Raw genomic sequence first — 19,989 nt, forward strand, 5'->3', positions numbered from 1 at the left:
AAAAAAACACGACGCCGCTTAATCACCGTATCACTCATTCATCGCAACATGCACTTTTTTGTGTGTGTTGCTCATTCATCGAAGTTTTGCACCTTTGAAAATTTGTATGCATTTTTTGGGGGTTGGGGGAAATAAACTACACAATCGATTTCCGGAGGTACAGATTTCTTCAAATAAACTTTAATTCAATGACCCATTTGGTTTATACAAATGAGTACCTAAGAGTAGCTTTATACTAACATTTCTTACTAAATAAAACACGGCGAGCAGTTACGCTTGCAAACGAACGCCAGTGTTCAAACCGCTGAAGCAGGTGGCCCGGGAGTCAAAGGCATCGAAGCCTGTTTCATCTGTGGTCCGAGGCGAAGATTATCTCGGTGTGGTAAACAACACAACGCGACTTGGTAAATAACTACGACATTCCACCTCTCTAAGCTTTCAAGGACTTGACAGCTCGCACGGGCAGCTTTGTTTCCACAGAATGACGCACCCAATTTCTCGCGTGCAAAGCCTTTCGAGCCTGGTCATTGTGTCCCTCTATCCGGTAGAAGACTTAAGTGACCTCCTTTTTCCAAAGATCGCTTTATCTCTTTCCTGGCTGCAACAAGAACCCTTTTCGCTCTCTCCAGGCCGGATACTAGCTCTGCATTTCTTTTTTTACTTTGCGAGGGGTGCTTTTGGTTGAGAAAGCACGCTTCTAAAGGATCTTCCCCGAAATCGGTTCTTGTTTAGCGAAAAGAACCCTTTTTTGCTCATTTGGCTCCTTTTTTTTGAGAGTGTAGTAAGATGCCTCCGAAAAAGTTCCCAATTTTTAATCCGGCGGGTGATTTTTACTCTGAATTTCTTACGGTTCAAAGTGATAAAAATTGGAAAGTGATCGCTACCCCAGCTAGGTGCAGTCGCGAGCTCCCAGTGACGGATGAGTTTCGTTGTTGACAACGTGAGGTCGGGAGAGGTATCTTGTTGTTTAGCATGGAGGCCAATCCGCGTGTTGGTGCCCGGGATGTTCCCAATATCGATTTCTGTGAGTTCAATAGCGTTAGCCAGAGTTTCACCTCTGGTGTCCGCGTTTGGGTACCCCCAGTGTTGATGGCGGGCGTTTAAGTCGTCCCCAATTAGAAGATTGGACGACGACGAAGTGTCCCAGCGTTTAGGTACCTTTTCATCGCTCTCAAGAATCCTATTTATATATAATTGTAGCTGGGCCTCAGAAGGGACTGGAAGAACTATCGCCCCCAGAAACCCGACTGGTCCCCGAAACGCTGACGGCTCCAGCATCGGCAAGTCGGACGTCCTTTCCCCCCGAGCCGCACTGGGCCTCCCGCGCCCCGGGTAGGCCTAGTACCATTACGGCCTGTCCCCGGGCACAGCCCGCCTAGTCGACTAAACTTACCGGCTTCAAGTGGCCCGCCGCTTCGGCTGTTTCTCCTCGAAAGTGGTCCATGCCCCTGCAATGCTCACTAATGCCCCACAAGGGACTGCGTCTACGCTCGGGCCACCGGTTCTTCAGCTTCTGGACGCTGAAATGGTTCTTGAAGATAACGTCGCCGTGACGATGGACGACGGGGGATGCAGGACCGTGACGAAGAAGCGCAAGCCGCCCAAGCGACGACTGGAGAGGGTGAGTCGCCCTCCACATATCCTGACTGTCAGACCGCTCAACAAAGTAAACGTTCATGACTTGCCCAAACAGGCCATAACTCATGCTGTTGAAAGTACAGCTCCGACGCAAGACATTGCCCTCATGGCTATCTACCGTTACGACACTCGAGCAAACAGTATCCGAATCACCGTAAGAGATGACGCGCATGCACAAGCTTTCCTATGGCTTTCTCGGCTAGTCAGTAAGCTTAACGGTCAATTTCAGAGGTTCAGAGAGAATGTCCACCGGCTACCCGTCCCTACGGTTGCCGGGGTGTTATCAGGGTACGCCCCGAGCACACCTAGTATCTTCAACAGCACCTGCGGTGCGAGAGTGCAACCATTCTGGATATGCGAGTACTGGGAAAAACATTAATGCTCCTCCTCACTTTCGACGCTCCCGAGCTCCCACCTATAGTACTTGATCTTGAGGTGGTCCACGTCTATCCATGCCGTCCCAAACTAGTCGCCAGTTACAACTGCCACGGCCTCGGCCACATTGCACGTTTTTGCCCAGCGGAGACTGTGTGTAGGGACTGTGGACGCCGTCACCCCACCACTAAGTCATGTGACGAGGAACCATTCTGTGCCGCGTGCTGCGTCCCTGGAGATCTCTCTCAAATTCTGCCTGCCCTAGCAGACTTCTCCAATCGAAGCCGCCAACCCCGCGGACCCCACCTGAAAAACGTAACGTAACATGGGCGGAAGGCAGTGGCCCGCTGCCCCCCAAGCCGGCATCCTCTCTACCTCCTGAGATTCTTCAAATGATGAATGACATGCGGCAAGAGAATAAGCGCCTCCATGAGGAAAACAAACGGCTGCATGCCCAAATGGAGCAGGTGCTGGCCCACCTCAAGGTCATGGGCGTCCCAACACCGGCGCCCGACATGAACAAAGCTACACAACCAGCCCCGGTGCCGGGTCCCAGTCTCGGGCTCATAGTCGCTCCCGCTCTCGAGGTAGAAAAACCACAGAAAGCTCTCAGTAGCACCACACAACCTCAAAACAGGCCCCTACAATCCCTTTATTAGACGAGCTCTCCAAGTATACGAGCGTGCTCAACATCATCCGGGGCGAGCGCACAGCGGAGAATCATCGCCTCGAACGGGGTCTCCGCGATGAATTCCATACTGTTACCACTGTCCTCCAAGAAAAGATGCAAAACATGCTAGCGGAAATCCAAAAAAAAAAAAAAAATATTTTAACGATGAATGATGAGCCCAAACGACGGCGACCTTCCGAAGCGCAATAGTTTTCTCACCGATTTGTATACAATGGAATTGCCGGAGCTTTGGTCAGACAGGAGCCTTGTGAAGGGGTGTCCAAACAGGACACTACAAAACGCACGACTCCGACAAATCGTGAAAATTGAAGGGGGCGCGAAGCGGGCGCGTTCGCTTCAATTTTCACGATTTGTCGGAGTCGTGCGTTTTGTAGTGTCCTGTTTGGACACCCCTTTACGCGAGAACATACGGCGACTAAGCCTTCTGGCCATTTTACTGCAGGAGACTCGAGGCAGCTGTACGTTTCCTGGCTATACAGTATTTCAGAAACCATCCATCACGCACCTATACAAAGGACACTCGCAGCCGTTAGCAAAAGGCCAAGCGGCGCTCTTAATACGCGCTGACTGCACAGCTGCAGCCTTAGACTTACCACACCTTTGCACAGAAGTGCGTGAGATCGTTGCTGCTAAAGTGCGTCCTCCTGGACAACAACCTATCATCATTGCATCCGTCTATTATCGCCCTTTTACGGGTAAGTATACAGACGACGACTCTGCATGGCTTAAGAATATGCAGGTGCAGGTAAACGGGACCCCACATAAATAAATAATAATAAATAAATAAAAAAATATCAAGAACCGGGCCCATTCCAGTCCCATTCCATTCCCGGCAAAAGGCATCTAGTTCCTTTCCCATTCTTCCCCCTCAACGTTGCCGCCATTCCATACCCATTCCATCCCGGGGTCGCGAAAATGCGGAATTATTCCGGAATCATTGCAACTCCGGAGTGGCAACTACGCAACACTTGCGCATGCAGCACTCCAGGCACGTGAACTGGGGCTCGCAGCCATGTGATTCTTGCGAGCCGTGTTTCAGAGTGTCGCGGCCGTGTGCGGCTTGCGGGCGACGTGTCTGATATGCACGATAAATGGGGTCATTTACGCGGGGGGAAAATTCCTCCCTTTTGCTCCCTGGGAGTCGCATTACGTGACAACAACGTCACGCTTTCGCGAGGAGCCGCGCTGACGTAGACATCCCAGGGGGATGCGGGAGCTCTTGCTCGGGCTGCACAAACACTTCCCGACTTGGCAACGTGCACGGGATCTCTCTGCAATTGGCGGTACGTTGTTTGTGTACAGATTTCGCTCAATGAGACACCGGCGGTGATACTATCGGGATCGCCTAAGCTGTTGCGGCTTGTACGGTTGCGCATGTCGTCCGAGGCACCGAAGCGGTAATCGATATTCATCGATACCGTCCTCAAGCCGCTTCTCATATACAACTGGTTTTTGGATTCCACGTCCTTTATGTTGCATTCACCCATTCAAGAAGCATCTTTTTCTAGCAGGAATCAGGTCGTCTTCAGGATCTAGCAGCGCTGCTGCCCTATCCTGTTGCCGAGAATGCGACCGCGAAACGCGTCTAATGACACTGACGTCCCTCTCGTCTCTCCATCGTTCGTGTGAAGTCTTGAGTCGGGGAAGTCTCACTGGTTCCACCGATAACAGACACTGCACAACCCTCCACGAAAAGCATCCCCCTTTAGCTACCACAACTGTAGTTATATTTTCGGAATCACCGGCTTTTACCGTTTCCGGTATGCTGTTTAGCATCGTGAAATACAACATAGTTATTGCAAAATCAGCCTGTGGAAATGATGCCAAAACCTACATTCAAATATTCCCGCGCATTTCATTGCCGTCATGTCAGTGGAGGGCAGGCTTGCAGGTCGAGCGACCTGTCTAAAAATGGACTATGCCGAGCAGTTGTCTCGCGCTGTTGCGCGTGTGCTGGAGCGAACTTCCAAAGCATTCATTGGACACCATGAAACAGCTTGTAATCAGTTCGGAACGAAGTCTGCGGAACAAAGAGCGAAACCCTGCCTTCCGCTGACGTCACTTCTTTAATTGTTGCCGGTAGAGACTTTTACTAAGATTGTAAATTCACTGCCTTTGCGAGGAACGAAAAAGTATCTTGACCGGATATTTGGGTTAATATTTCAGCGATATTTCTTGATGTTTTTAGCAGACTTTCAGGCAAATCGGGGACTATGAAGAAAATGCCGGAGTACCCCTTTAAAGGGCCACTGAAGAAAACAAAACAATTTTAACAGTCTAATTAAGACACAAATGTAAAAATAAAAAAAAAATTTACGCAAAAAAAAAATTGAACAATATTGACGGCGGGCGATTTATTTTGAATTCTTTGCGCAAAATCCATGACGTCACGGAACGGTCATACACTGTTTCCACCTCAACGAGATGGTCATACGCTCTTTCCACCTCAACGAGATGGCCAAGCCGATCCACCTCTCCTCCACGCCCCGGAAATGCCGAAAGAGAAAGCAAGTGGAAAGGAGGTGACCGAATAAAGCGCATGTTGCGCCGTCAATATGGCTCGAAAAAAAAAAAAAATCTTTTTCGCGTAAAAATTACGTTTTTAGAAACGTGTCCCAGACACGATTAAAAAAAAAAATTATTTTTAGTGTTTTTTTTTATTATTATTTTTCCCCTGGTGTGTTCACAATCCTACGAAATAGAAATCCCTCCATTTGCTCCCCGGGATGAGCATCACGTGCTAACAACGTCACCCCTTTGAGCGTCACCCCTTTGAGCGTCACCCCTTTGAGCGTCACCCCTTTGAGCGTCACCCCTTCGAGCGTCACCCCTTTGAGCGGAGCCGCGCTGACGTAAAGATCGTAAGGGATGGGGAAACCTCTGCTCGGGCTGGCAGAACAGCTCCCGCCTCGGCTTAGGGTCTCTTCGCAATATATAGTTTGTTCGCGTGTCTGGCAACTTTACAGATTTTTCTCAGCGTGATACCGGCGGTGGCATCGGGATCGCCTAACTTGGGGCCCTAATCTGGACACTTGGCGACAAAGATGGCGAGAAATCTGGCGGCCGTGATTGGCCAGCTCCGCACATAACCTTGGCGCTGTCCAATCAGAGCCGCCCGATTTCTCGCCGACTTTTTCGCCAAGGGTCCACATTAGGGCCCTTTTTGTGGCTTGCGCTGTTGCGCACGCTGTCAGAGGCGTCCGAGGCAACCGAAGGAGACTTCGATACTCACCAATGCCCTCCTCAAGCCTTTCCTCATACATCTGGTTTTGAATCCCACGTTTTTTGTGTTGCATCTATCCATTCATAACGTTTCTTTTTTTTCGCCGAAAGCAGTTTTTTTTTTTTTTTCTGTTTTTAACAGCAGTGCAGCTATAATCGCGCATCGCCACTTCACGTACGCCCCCATTTTTCTACTCTCGTAATCGTGCGCCGGGCCCCGTTGTCGAAAATGCGACCGCTAAATACGTCCGATAACACTGACATCTCTCTTGGCTCTTCGCCCTTCGTGTGAATGCTGGAGTCGGGGAAAAAGTCCAGGTGTGCTATGTTGCGCTTTTTGGACTCCCAGGAGACTAGGGAGAGGGAAGTGACGTCGACGACACAGCAAGCGCAGATTGGGTGTTGATTTCGTTTTCTTCTGTCAACATCCAATCTGCGTTTGCTCTAGTCGTTGACGTCACTTCCCTCTTCCAAGTCTCCTGGGAGTCCAAAAAGCGCAACATAGCACCCCAGCAGGTTCCGCCGATCATTGGCGTCGCTCTCATCCCTCCCCGAAAAGCCTACCCCGCGGTAAGACCATTTAGTGAAGAGACAGGCATAAGGCTCCACGGATCACGAAAGGTGTGAATGAGATGGCGACTCACCGCAAGGATAGGACCAGAAACATGATGCTCGCTACTTGCTGAAGCGTCCATTCGAGCTGTCGACCTTTTTCAGAGATGCGCGTGCCTCGGTTCGAGAGTGCGAGCTGCCAAAACCGCCAACACGTTGCACGCTTTGGCTTTTTTTTTTTTATTTTTATATATAGTTATTTCACTATACTCCGTTTCAGCCACGGCCGGACTGGAAGCGTGCGCTCTCTTTCTCTTCTTACGGCCTTTGCAATTGGGGCAATCGCCACCTCCCGCCGTAAATCGCGGGGGGCGCTGCCTCCTCACCCCTGGTAAAGCCCCCTGATGAAGGCCTTTTTTACAAGTACCGCCAACCATTGTTGTGGAAACGCGCGAGACACGTGCCGCGAGCGCGTGCTCCGCCGCCATTCGCTTCCAAGGGCCGCTCATTTCGGTGCTGCACCGCCATTTGCTTCCAAGGGCCGCTCGAGACATGGACCTCGTGCACTCGCGCATTTGACGCTACTTGCAAGACACGTAAACACAACGAGGGGCTTTAACCCCTGGTAAAGCCCCTCTATCCTGGGAAAAGTGGCGCCACTCATTGTTGTAGAAATGCTCGAGTCACGTGCCGCGCGCCACTTCTGGGAAATTCATGGCGTCTGAAATCCAGCTCAGTGCTGTGCCTTGCCGCTATGATCTTCCCAAGGGCTGCACGTTGCACGCGCCTCGTGCATCCACGCACCTTGCGCTACTTTTGAAACATCAAGGGGCTTTAACCCCTGGTAGGGAGCCTTCATACACTTTCGCCACGTCTGTCTTAGGGTGGCGGCATCTCGGCCATTTCTATGCCCAGAATGCACGCGCTTCGATCTCGTTCGGAGCGAGCGCTTAGCTCTGCCCGGTGCTTTGGCGCCGTTTTCAGGCCCATTCAGCACGCGCAGGCAGTTTTCAGTACAACAATGGGTGTCTTCATCCTATGACAGACGCACATCGAGGCACCCTAACCCCTCGGCTACCCTTTGCCGTTTGCACAGAGCACGTCTGACAGTGTATCTCAGCGCTGTCGCAACTTGCGGCCGAGATTTTTATAGTCTTTGACACCTGATCCATACGTTTAGACTCTCAGCCACTGTCTAATGCGCTTCTGATGAGCCCAAAACGGGGAATATTTGACGCACATCTCCGAGAGATTCGGGAGTAAAAAGTCGTAGGTAGAGACAGCGAATGCAATTGTGGAAAAACTATACTCGTCTTTACCTCCAGGACATCAATTGCAGCTCAAGAACAGGCCGAGACGGACCCCTTCTACGTGAAAGAACTTTAAATGATAAATGTACACTTTCGTGAAATGTAAGCAGGCCCAATCTATCTATTGCCGTGGTCTGCATGACCATTTCATAGGCCGCACATGAAGTCGGCCAGCTGCTCTAGACGAGGGTGTAGTAGTCTGTACAGTTTTCGCACAGTGCATATTACAGCCTAAAGTGCTTCCTCGAGGGCTTGTGCACATATCCAGCTGATTTTTCGTTCCTGTCCGTGACCGTGTTTGCATGGTTAATCAGAAGTTCTCTGAGGAACTTGTTGCAAATTAAACGAGCCAAGCGATTTGAGTGACTGTTGTCAATGCCCTCTGGGCAACTTAGGATTAACGTGTCTTCAAGATAGGGTGCAATGAGTAGTTGCAGAAGTTCGTACACATTTGTACGCGGAAGGTGTTTAACAGCCTTTAAAAAAAATCAACAATGTTGTCTAGAAGTTTGAGGAACCTAGGATTTGGATAATGAAGTCCGATTTTATCCTGGCCTTGCAATTAGACGAAGAGAGGATCACCTTTGTTACTCGTAGTTAACAGCATAGCACAGGCGTCGCACCCAAACTCACTAATGAGTTTTACTAGATAGCCACCGACGTACACCAGACCAGAGTATGTCACGGATGGAGATAGAGCGCAAGGCTCTTTCAGTTTCTTCAGGTCAGTGGTAACCGAGTCGGGCACAGCCGCTGCCAACTGCTCAGAATCAATGTCTGGCATCTGTATTTGCTTAGAAAGGGGCCTTTTTTTTAACAATGTGATCAAGGGATGCTGTGACAGCCCTTGCATCAAGCATGTCATTCCCTCCACACATGGACCGTAGTCGTCCAAAGACTGCTTCAACTGGGTCACTGTTGATCTTTCTGGTCAACACATACTTGACTCCACTTTCTAGAAGAAACCGCACTGTCTCTACAGCTCTACAGTAGATGATGTAGTAAACAGCAAGGCTTGAAGTGTTGCATGGGTAAAACTCGGGTGAAACGCAGTTTGCTGACGACACTGCCTGTCGGTACAGTGACTTAAATCAGAGCGAAGTTCAATAAACCGTTCCCAAAACAACAACCTACGAAGTTTGAACACCAGCGTAAAGCAGCTCGAAGGGAATCTCCAAGTGGGGTGAAGTGGGGTGAGGTGGTTGCGCCCCTGGCGCCAAGCAAGTGAACTACACACGGAGAAAAAGTCATTGACTCCCTTGCGACGCAGTCAATTCTACAAGCGCGAGCATGTGACCCGGAGCAGTGCTTTCACTGCACGAGCACGCGTGCTTGCCAGGGAGGCTGAAAGCCCGGAGCTTGCTCTTTGTGGCTCGTGCTACGCTCACACTTAAAATAAAATTGTTTTTTTAATAAGAATATTTGCACTACGACCTCTTAAGTCTCTTTTCTTTGCAAGCGCCACCAGGCGGTGCTCCAGTCTGTGACGTCCAAGCGAACTTCCGGCTTATAAGATAATGAATATTCTTTTATAAGCCTAAAGTTCGCTTGGACGTCCAAATCTTTAGTATAAAAGACTAAAGGCCCGTTCACACACTTGCAACGCATCCGGTAAAGAGAGGCTTAAAAACCAGTCTTGTCTCATCGGACGTACTTGGCTGCAAGTGTGCGAACGGGCCTTAATCTGGGTGTCGCATATTTCAAACCTGCTGCACTGGTTGGCATACGCAGCCTATGGAATGATCAACACGGGAAAGAAATAAATTTTGGTGGGACAACGGACAGCAAAGCGTAGAACTCGAGGGAACAGCATGGAGCTCCGATGTCGTTCCAGGGATTTTTGTACCAGCTGTAGTCAATGACAGGTTGGGAATGTGCCAGCAGCTCTACGTCCGGCACAGAACTATTGTCTTCCACTGAGCTTTGGCTGCAGATGCATTCCGACATTATGAAAGGCACAAGTGTCGCACTGGAGGTGGAGCATCAAGCACATGTTCTAGCGGCGCCCTCTTATCATTTTTACTTCTGACGTCACGAACGGGAATTACTGCAGCAGAAGGGATCCTGTTCGTAACGTCACGCTTGGCACTTTAAGCAGCGCTTTTCTTGCACAAGTGCTCGTATAAAGTTCCCAGTGTCTTGGACCCTTGCTATTGCCATCAGTGCTCGTAAGTTCTAGAGGGTAACGCCCTTTTTAGGGGCGAAGCTTTTTAGGGTCTAGCCTTGTCCGTCCGTCCGTCCGTCCGGCGTCCGTGCTCACATAAAAAGCAAAAAAATGTTTGCGGAGTAGACAGGATGCGAACATGTGCGGGGAGACCCCAATGGATTTCTAGTCCATCGCCTTAACCACTCGGCCACGACTGCGGGACGAGGAGGGAGCTCTGAGATGTGGTAGTAACTCAAGAGCTGGGGTTTCTGTCATGGATGAAACGATGCATGTAGCCGCTCAACGTCTATACAGGAGAGGGCGCTGCGATCAAATGCAAATATAATCGCGTTAAACTGTGCATGCATTGGCTCAGCGTCTATAGACGAGAGGGCGCTGCGGTCAAATGCTCAAATGCGTATATAACGACGTTCCATACCACACATTCTCTTTCTGACATGGGCCGTTGGCTTAAGCGGTGGAGATGCGCTCCCACGGCTTCTAGCGGATCCAAGCTGATCCGCTAGAAGTAGTTTCTCTGACGATGTCGTGGGGGCACGACATCGTCAGAGAAACTTCGATGCAAACCCGTCCCTTCATCCAGGTTTTCCTGGCTGCTGCTCTGTCAGGGGCACGCACCCGATGGCTACCGGAGCGCCACTTCACGGATGACACCCAGCAGCTTCAAATCAAGCCGGCTCCCTTGCCCCTGCGCGGAACGGTACTGACCTTTCCGCCACAAGTGGAACGAAACAGCGAACACTGGGCGCCATGACGAACGGTCACGTTTTGAAGTGCGTGCGCTTGTTTATGCTTTGGTTTGCGCTCTCAACGCTTAGGTACTCTTCGCCTGCGGCGCTCTTTCCACGCAAACACCTCTCGACGCAACATGACCATCGTCAAGCATATTTCGATCGTCTGGAGTGGAGCACAGCGGCGGCACTCACTCGCGGATTTACTAAGCCTACCCGCTTCGGCCCGAACCCGTCACCGGCTAAAAACCGGACGTACTGCCGCCCGACCTCCGTCCTTCAACCTCATGTGTGCTTGATTCTGCTCTGTGCTGGCGATGTACCGCTCAACCCGGGACCGTGTCCTACTTGTCCTCGCTGCTGCAAGCCGCTCTACGACAGCGTGGCGGCGTTACAATGCGACGGGTGCAACATCTGGGTCCACAGGAAATGTGAGCAGCTCTCACTGCCTACCTATCGGCGTCTGTCGAACTGCACAGAACCATGGTACTGCGGCGTGTGCCAGCTGCCATCGTTCGACGACAGCCTTTTCGAAGCGCCGAAGCAGCCTGCACTAACGACGATCGCATCACCTACCACAGCCGGGGACAGACCAACGGCTCCCGGTACCACGGAAACAAGGAAAACAACCTCCTTCTGGTTCTCCAACCTCAGGTCCGTGAAGAACAAAATGCTGGAGTTCCGGGTGCTCACTGAGTCCCGCCCCAACACCATATTCGCCTTGTGTGAGACTTGGCTGGACAACTCCATTTACGACAGCCAGCTCGTCGACCTGACACGGTTTAAAGTCTACAGGAAAGATCGTAACAGGTCTGGTGGTGGAGTTCTCGTCGCCATACCGTCGTCAATCACATGCACTAGAAGACACGACCTAGACCGGAACGACCTCGAGGCCATTTTTGTGGACCTTCATTCAAAACAGGGCCTTCTACATCTCTGTGTTGCGTAGTGTCCCCCCAGCAAGAAAACAGAAAGCTACGATTTGTTACAGTCGTCGCTGTCCTCCGTTACCCTCTCAAAGAAGAAGTACTCCAACGTGCTAGTTGTCGGAGACTTCAATGCGCACATTAATCGGTCAGACTTAAGCTCTCCCAAGCCCACAGGACCATCTGACACTGTCCTCCTCGACCACATAGAAACACTCGGACTTACCCAAGTATGCAGCGAGCCAACTTACGTCACCACCAATAACCAAGTTTCTTTCCTCGACCTCATGTTCGTCTCTAACCCCACACTCGTCTCAAATTGTTTCACAGAACCCAGCCTCACGGGCTCTGACCACAAAGCATTGACTGCGACCACATACCATCATTTGCCTAAATCCGGTCCTCATGCCAGACGCCTCCATAACTTTGCAAGATTGGACACCAACCACCTGAATTCGCTTATACACCTCGCCCCTTGGGGCATGGTGTTCCAAGACAACCATGAAGACCCATATGACATATGGCTCGACTTTATGCACGCCATCGAAGCTGAATGCGTCCCCTCCAGAAAAAGCCGAAACAAACCCCGAGCGCCCTGGATAACAAAGGAGATACTGCTCCAAGCCCGACGGAAGCGTCAGCTGTTCGCACAAGCAAAGCGAAACAGCTGTCCCTTTACACTTGACGCAGCCCGCACCCTCCAGAGAAACCTGAAAAAACAGATAAGAAAGTCTCACCAAGATTATGCTTTGGACATGGCACAACGGGCTGTAAGGGATCCAAAGATATATTGGGCCTATGTAAGGCGTAACAAACAGAACACGTCTGCTCTAAACATATGCCAGGACGGCAAAGCTCTGAGCGACTTGGAGACTGCGGAACTTTTTAGCAAGCACTTCGCCGCAGCATGGACACCACCCTGCAGCATGTCGTCACAACCAGAAACGTGCCCATCATCATCGCAGTCGGCCTCCTCGCCCCGCTTAGCCAGTATCCTTATCAACGAGGATGATGTCAAGGAGGCTCTCACCCGACTGAGTCCTTCACAGTCGGCCGGTCCTGACGGCATCCACCCTGCGCTCCTTAAAGCATCTGGTCAACAACTAGCCCCATTACTGGCCCGACTGTTCCAGCAGCTCTTGGACACTGGGTGCGTCCCCGCCCCATGGAAGCAGGCTTATGTCACTCCCATCTACAAAGGGAATGGATCCCCAGCAGACAAGCCAGAATCCTACAGACCAATCTCAAAAACATCAGTCGTCTGCCGTACCATGGAGCGAGTGTTAAACTCTGCCCTACACAGATACTTAAACGCCCACACTCTTCTGTCTCCAGCGCAGCATGGCTTTCGCCCTGGTCGAAGTTGTGAAACTGCCCTGCTCACTGCTGTTCACCAGATCACTGACAGCCTGGACAACTCCACGCCATGCGAACTGGTACAGCTCGATTTTACCAAAGCGTTTGATAAAGTAGACCACCAGCTCCTGATAACCAAACTGGAAAGCACCGGTATCGAGGGTCCCCTCCTTCGCTGGCTATCTAACTTCATCCTGCAGAGACAACAAAGTGTGACGTTCCACGGGTCAAGGTCCCAATCCCGAACCGTTCAATCTGGAATCCCCCAAGGCACAGTACTTGGTCCAACCCTCTTTTCAATCTTTATCAACGATATCGTCCAGGTTATAGACTCCGCCACCATCATGTACGCTGATGATCTCACCCTCCTTCAACCGATTCAATCCCAGGAAGACTATAAACAACTGCAACAAGATCTTGATCACATCCAAGCCTGGACGATCAGAAACAAATTACCCCTGAGTGCATCAAAATCTGCTACAATTCACTTCACCACAAAAAGGAAAGCACAGAATCCACCAGTAATTTTAACTGTTAATGGAACTCCATTGGAACAAAAGGAGAACATAACCCTGCTGGGTGTCACCCTTGACAGCAAATTGAGCTTTACTGCACACGTCCACTCCGTCGCCTCACGTGCACGGCGGATGCTGGGATTCGTGCAAACTATCAGTAAGGGTCTGGGGCCTGCTGTGCTGCCGCAGCTGTACACTGCACTGGTCCTGCCCCTATTAGAGTATTGCTCGCCTATCTGGTCGCCACAGGGAGCCTCAGCTCAGGCGACACTAGAGACCATCCAGCGGCGAGCAGCTTACGGCGTCTACTGCCGAACCTCTCCAAGTCCTCGCTTTTTGCCACGGGACATCTCGACAACCCAGCTCTTGAGAGCAGCCAAGTGGAGTACTCTGTCCCGCCGGCGAGATGTAGCCACCCTACGGTTGCTGGCTCAGGTGATTGGTCCTGGGATTCCGCAGGACGACTACCTTCGCTCTGTGCCCCGTCGCAACGAACGAACCGGGCGCATAGACCCTCTCTTCGCTCGGACCCAACGGCACGACAACTCATGTCTCCTCCGGGCTGTGAGACTTTGGAGGTCCCTGCCTGACGCCATCACCAGCTTGCCCATCACAGACAGAGACGAGGTGACACAGTTCTGCAAGGCAGCAGCCAAACACCTCTAAACACCCACGATGTCTTGCATACCTCATCATACGTCACCCACCTCACTTTTCACCCTCTTCACCATCCCATCATCATCGTCCCACACTTCTCAAGCCAAGAAGCCTCGCATCGCCATCATCGTCTAGCTGGCCACATAGGCACATATGTGTACGGGCGGAAACGCCTTCTATGCGACCTGTACTTAAATGTACAAATAAATATCTATCTATCTATCTATCTACCATCGTCTGGCAACACGGAACAGCGCCTGACACACCTCCCCCGAATCTACATCTACAAAAGCACGCCCCTTCTGAAGGCCAGTCGGGGCACGACATCGTCAGAGAAATTTCGATGCAAACCCGTCTCTTCATCCAGGTTAGCTACTACTTTGATCCTACCTTTTGTCGTAGCGACAATATTTGCCTTTTAGTCATGTCGTGCGCCGACGACTTTTTTGTGTTTTACAAGAGATTCCGTACTGTCATGCACATTTTTGCTTTGAACTACGTCCCTTTACTGCACATGCTTCTCATTTTGTGTGCAGACGTCGAGACGAACCCAGGCCCTGTCGATGCCTCTCAATTAGATCTTATTTTAGAAGCGATTACCAGAATCGAGGTTGACCAGGCAAATATGCTTACCGCTATCTCAACCCTTCGGATCGAGCAGAACACTACTGACTCACGCGTCGAAGAGATGATGGAGAGAGTTACCACTCTCGAACAAAATCTTGCCTCGGCCAATCTTCCACCCGCCCAGTCTACTCTTGTCACAGACCATGGCACAATCCCAGCAGAGCTCAGTGACATCAGGGCCAGATGTGACGACGTAGAAAACAGGCTTCGACGCTCTAATCTTCTGTTTTTCGGTATACCTGACTCGCTATCTGAAAATTGGTCCCAATCAGAAAAAAAAGTGGTTGACTTCTGCTTACAGCATCTTGGCATTGAACTCGATCCCTCGAATATTGAGCGGTCTCATAGGCTGGTGCACTTTTCCCAAAACAAGAATTGACCAATTATTGTGAAATTCCTACGTTTCAAGGATAAAGAGAGGATAATGGGGCTCTGGTTCTAAGCTAAAGGGCAGTGACTTTGCTGTCCGGCAGGACCTGTCTAAAGCCGTCCGTTTGGCTCGCTCTAAGCTCTTTCTGCACGCCCAGCCCCAAAATGTGCCCTTTAAAATCCGTTTTAACAAATTGCATATGGCCGGCAAGTGTTTCATTTACGATGCCTCGACTGATTCAGTTAAGGAGGCTCGCACCTGACTCCGTCCGAAATCAAGTCACCGCAGTTTGGCAACATCTTCAAAGCAAAACAAAATAAAATCCATTTCCGGTTACTTGGTTGTATTTACGACCACACGCAGCCTCGTACAAAAGAGGGACGTATTAAGCGCTTACTGTGAAGATATAGTGACTCGGATACAGTCGTTCTTACTGAAACTTCGCTCTCGCCTGATGTTCGGGATGACGAGTTGTTCCCCCGTCACTTAGATTTTTCGGTCTTCAGATGCGACATAACGCAACAACGCGGTGGTGGCGTCCTCATCGCAATTAAGAAGCTCATTTCATCTTTTGTTGTACATGTGTCTCATGACCTTGAACTCTTTTGTGTTTGTAATTTGCTCGGCGTATAGCAAACTTGTACTTATAGCATGTTACAGACCACCCAGCAGTGATGGTAATCTCACTACTAAACTGCACTTTTCCTTGCTAGAGATAATAAACCGCTTTGCTCATGCCAACTTTTTAATGTTTGGTGATTTCAATTTTCCGGATATATGCTGGGTCGAGTCTCTCGTCTAAGGGCCTTAGTGAATCGCGGAAATTCCTCGAATTATGTTTAACTTTCAACCTAACACAAATGGTCGATTCCCCGACTCGGCTATACTTCGTTTCAGCTTCGATCCAGACGCAGCCAAAGCTACAAGCGCGAGCTCCGGGCTTTCAGCATCCCTGCCAAGCACGCGCACTCGTGCAGTGCAAGCACTGTTCTGGGCCACATGCTCGCGCTTGTAGCATCGGCTGCGTCTGGACCGAAGCTGAAACGAAGTATAGGCAATATCCTGGATCTTGTTTTGTCATCGTCACCCGATTTGGTTTGCTCTATTGACTATAGCAAAAGTTTCAGCGACCATAAGTTATTGCAAGTCACCCTAACACAGCCCAAAAATGTGAAAACCCAAGTTTCAAAAATGATTTATGATTTCAATAGAGCCGACTACGCGGAAATAAATCGAGAACTGATCGCATATTACGCACAATTTCTTGCCGAACACTCCACAAGGACGGTCGAATCCAACTGGTTGTTGTTTCGGAACAAATTGTATGATCTTATTGAGCGTTTTGTGCCATTGATTCGTATTCACAGTGACGCCTGTAATCCTTGGTTCAACAATGTTATTAGGTCTCTGGGGAACAAGAAAAAGCGTCTTTTCAGAAAAGATAAACAGAACCAGTCTCCAATATCATGGGATTCCTACTATGATTGCCTTAAAGAGTACACCCGCCAGATTAAAGCGGCAAAAAACAAATATTTCAATAGAGACCTATCCATCCTCATGCAAACCAACCCCGAAAAATTCTGGACCCTTATTTCTCCAAGCGACCACTCCCGGTATATTTGTTTGATTGATCCCAACGGCTGCCCTGTCCCTGAAGCTTCCTGCCCTTCAGTGATGAATGAGTACTTTGCTTCTGTTTTTACTTGCGAGAACCCTTCGCACATCCCTACTGTCCCACCATCTCCTTATAACACTGGGGCACCTATTATCATCTCCCCTGACGGCGTAGCCGGACTTATAGATCGCCTCAAAGTTTCATCATCCCCTGGACCTGACAACATTTCTTCAAAAATCCTCATAAACACAAAACGCATATCAACCGAGTACCTCACGCTCTTATATACCCAGTCATTGGCAGAGGGTCGTCTTCCTCCAGACTGGAAGGTAGGAAAAGTCATACCGGTCTTCAAGGACGGTGATCGATCATTACCCTCTAACTACAGACCTATATCCTTAACTTCTATCCCATCCAAACTTCTAGAGCATATAATTTTTTCTCATGTGGTGTCTCATCTTGATCAAAACCACTTCTTTTACGACCACCAACATGGCTTTCGTAGGGGTTTTTCTTGCAAGACCCAATTGTCACTGTTTACCCATGAAATTCATGCCAACTTCGAATCTCATCATCAGACCGACGCAATTTTTTTCGACTTTTCGAAAGCATTTGATCGTGTTCCGCATCTTCGCTTACTAACAAAGCTCTCTGCACTCAAAATAAACGTTAGCGTCATTTCATAGATTCAAAATTTTCTTTCTTCACGAGTACAGTTTTCAGTTGTGAACAGTCACGAATCTGGTTTGTGCAACGTTACGTCAGGTGTACCCCAGGGGTCGGTCCTCGGCCCTCTCCTCTTTCTAATATTTATTAATGATCTTCCTCAATCCATTTCCTCCAAAGTGCGTCTCTTCGCGGACGATTGTGTATTATACCGACCAATTGCTTCTCCGGACGACCATGTTCTCCTTCAGAATGACTTGTCTGCCATAATGAATTGGTGTTACGACTGGCAGATGAGCCTAAATTATTCAAAGCGCAAACTCGTACGTTTCACTCGCAGGCGCTCTGTTTCGTCATGCGTATATTCTCTTGGAACCCAACCCATCGAAGACGTCCCATCATACAAGTACCTTGGTGTCCTCCTTACCTCCGACTTATCCTGGGCCGCTCACATCGAATCCATTTCCCTCGCCGCATCAAAAGCTTTGGGATACATCCGACGCTGCCTACACTCTGCTCCTCCGAATCTTCGTCTTTTAGCCTACCAGATATTCGTCCGACCAAAACTTGAGTACGCCGCCGCTATCTGGAGCCATCACCAAATCTACCTTACCACCCAACTTGAAGCCATCCAAAATCGTGCCGCTCGCGACATACTCTCTGTATACGATCATACTGCTAGCGTTACGGCTCTAAAGTCCCAATTAAACCTAACTTCGTTAACTACCCGCCGTAAATGCTCGCGTCTCTGCATATTTCACAAAATATTCCACCACCATCCGGACATTAGATCGATGCTTTTACAACCTCCTCCCCGATCTTCTCGTAGATTAACGAACTCTAACTGTGTGCAGCGCATCTCTGGGTCCACTAACGCATTTAACAACTCATTTTTCCCCGTAGCGATTTCAGAATGGAATGTTCTACCTGAGTGCATCGCCTTAATAATATGCCCTGACGCTTTCCGTTCCTCATTAGTTTTGCATTTTCAAGGGAAATACTGACTGCCTGCTTGCCTTCTATTTTGGTTCTCTGGTGGATTATTATTGAGTGCGTGTTTGTTGATGAAATAGTTTTTATTGTTTCATTGTGTTATTTTTTTGCTGTTTCATTGTTTCTTTCGTTGATTGACATGTGATTGATCCCCCCCTTATGTAATGTCCCCGAAAGGGGACCTTTAAGGGTAAATAAATGAAACCACTGGCTCTGCATTTCACCGACCATTAAGCAGTAATACTGAAGTGGAAACGCAACCCGGAACTCAGCACTACTTATGAGCAATAAAAAAAATCACCACCATGAGCCCTACCTATGAACGATAAAATCAGTATCATCAGCACCACCAGAGCTTTGCCCATATCAATATCATTCACCACGTGCAGATGCGGTCATTTTTTTTTTCTCGCTTCTTGACTCGAGGCTGGAGAGGGACAAGCAACTGCAAGTGCACAGCCGTACCTGCTCTTACCACCCTTTTCCTGCACTTGATGGGGGTGCAGAATCTGCACTCGCCTGCTCAAAAAAAAGGGTTGCGTATACTTTATTTCGTTTCTGCCGGGTTACAGGACGAGAAACTTTGCTGTGCAGTAAGAAGCGACTTATCATGAGACAAGTACACCGCTTTGTCTCTTTGTTTTTATTTCAATTATACTGGAATTTCCAAGTAGCAATGTAGGGGAGACACTACTGCTTCAGGGTACCCCTACCACAACACAGTTCAAAAAATGATAATGAAAGGCTATTTGCCAAGGCATTTCGCATAAAGTTGGTTTGAAATGTACAAGTAAGCGAAAGTACAAAAATACAAAAAATGAGAAGTGGAATACCAAAATTACACAAGAAATACGCTAAGAATAATTTGGTACAAAATTGTATACTAAAATGAGGTTCCATTCTCAACAGCTGTGGCATTATGCGCTCGCCGAGATAGATACAAACCAGATGACTGACTAGTGCTGCACTGACTGTAGTAAAATAAAATATTCTTTCACTTAAACAGAAAGACATTCAGAAAAAATCACAAATACACTAAAAGACCTGCTCAATTCATATCGCATGGAGGGTACTTCTACACAGCGTGCAGAAATGTTAAGAAAACGTAGAAACTGCATTTTATTTTCACTAAATTAATTTAATACAGAATATCAAACAGTAAAAAAAATGAACAAAGTCTGGTGTATTGGTCTCATTTCCATCTCTCCCCGTTTCTATCTGGATAAGCATCATACCCGCACGCGTTTGTGTATAACAACTGCACGATGCACGTAAACAACCCCAGGCCAGCAGTCCTGCTACACTGGAAGTTGTTCATTTATATCAAGGAGAACTTTATACTGACAAATGATGTACACCTCAATTTGTTTTATAATGAACATATGCATAAAGCGTGGAAAACACTTTTATATGCTGACAGAAAAATAAAAATGTATTTCTTGACCAAAACGGAGTGCTTGCATGGTTGACGGAATAAAAGGAAATCAACAAAAACGAGACGAAGACAAGATCTTTGTTGCGTTTCTTTGATTCCCGTAACCAGTCTTTCAAACTGGCATAGGGCGACTGTGGCGAGCA

The sequence above is a fragment of the Ixodes scapularis genome, unplaced genomic scaffold (genome assembly GCF_016920785.2).
Source record: "Ixodes scapularis isolate PalLabHiFi unplaced genomic scaffold, ASM1692078v2 PGA_scaffold1__304_contigs__length_218370807, whole genome shotgun sequence".
Taxonomy (NCBI): domain Eukaryota; kingdom Metazoa; phylum Arthropoda; class Arachnida; order Ixodida; family Ixodidae; genus Ixodes; species Ixodes scapularis.